The following is a 1,094-nucleotide window of genomic DNA, read 5'->3' as shown; positions in this document are numbered from 1 at the left end:
TTATTTAATTTTCCAAAGGATATACCCTCAGTGACACCTCAAAGTAATATGTAAACATTGGTGATATGAAAATAACCCTAGTATGAACTGTTGCTCAAAATATAGGCAAACTATTAGATAAAGCATGTGGCATCCAGTGGTCCCTATCCGGCCACACGTTACAAATCTGCTACGTTGAAATAAAGCTGCCCCAGGGGAAAAATCCAGAAGAGATAAAATCCACTAATTTGCATTTACTGTATCTATATACACTCATGATTCTTCTGATGCAGTTTTGGTTTCAAATTAACGGAGGTTGATAGTGATACTTAACATGAAATTGACGCCAAGTGTCAGTGAAACCAAGGAAGCAGACATGTTGGAAGTGGGATAACACTGCCATCTGGTGAGCAAGTGGGAAACTTTTTGTTGCTAATGCACAACAACGTCCTGCAGTGGTACTTCTGAGTAAAAAAAAACTCATGTGGGGTAATCAGGTTGTTAGTTTTTAACTGTTGCAAATCGGCAACGCCTGCCTCGAGAGGGTTAAGGTTTCCATTAGGTAAATGTTGAATGAACTGATTCTTATATAGCACTTTTCTACTCTCCTGGAGCACTCAAAGTGCTTTAATACAACATGCCACATTCACCCATTCACACGAGCACTTTCCTCTGGATGCAACATAGAGCAACTTAGGGTTAATATCTTGCTCAGGGATTTTTGGCATGCAGACTGGGGGACCCAAATTAAAATACCAACCTTCTGATCAGTAGAGGACTTGCTCTACCTCCTGAGCTACTGCCAACCAATTTTCCTGTGGGACTCCCAGGTACTTGAAGCTATCCTCGATGTCTGCAGTGTTGCCTTCTTATAGTGCAATCCCCTCAGTTCTGATTATTGTCCCTGTTACATCCCCCAGGAGGATGTCTTTTCTCCCTACTAACCCTTTGTTTTGTCCAGGCTCCACCTCCTCTGTCCTGATTGGATGCTGCGCAGAGTCCGGGTAATTGGTAATCAGCAGAGCACTATTTAAGGCCTGTGGAGCTGTGCTTCTGGGCCCTCTGGCCATTTTTGGTTGCCATACCTGTGTAGGCTTGCATGCCTTTGTATCTTG

The sequence above is a fragment of the Haplochromis burtoni genome, unplaced genomic scaffold (assembly GCF_018398535.1).
Source record: "Haplochromis burtoni strain Fernald_Lab_line unplaced genomic scaffold, NCSU_Asbu1 Contig_856, whole genome shotgun sequence".
NCBI classification, from domain to species: domain Eukaryota; kingdom Metazoa; phylum Chordata; class Actinopteri; order Cichliformes; family Cichlidae; genus Haplochromis; species Haplochromis burtoni.
The sequence above is the reverse complement of the archived record's forward strand: the minus strand, read 5'-3'. Positions refer to the sequence as shown.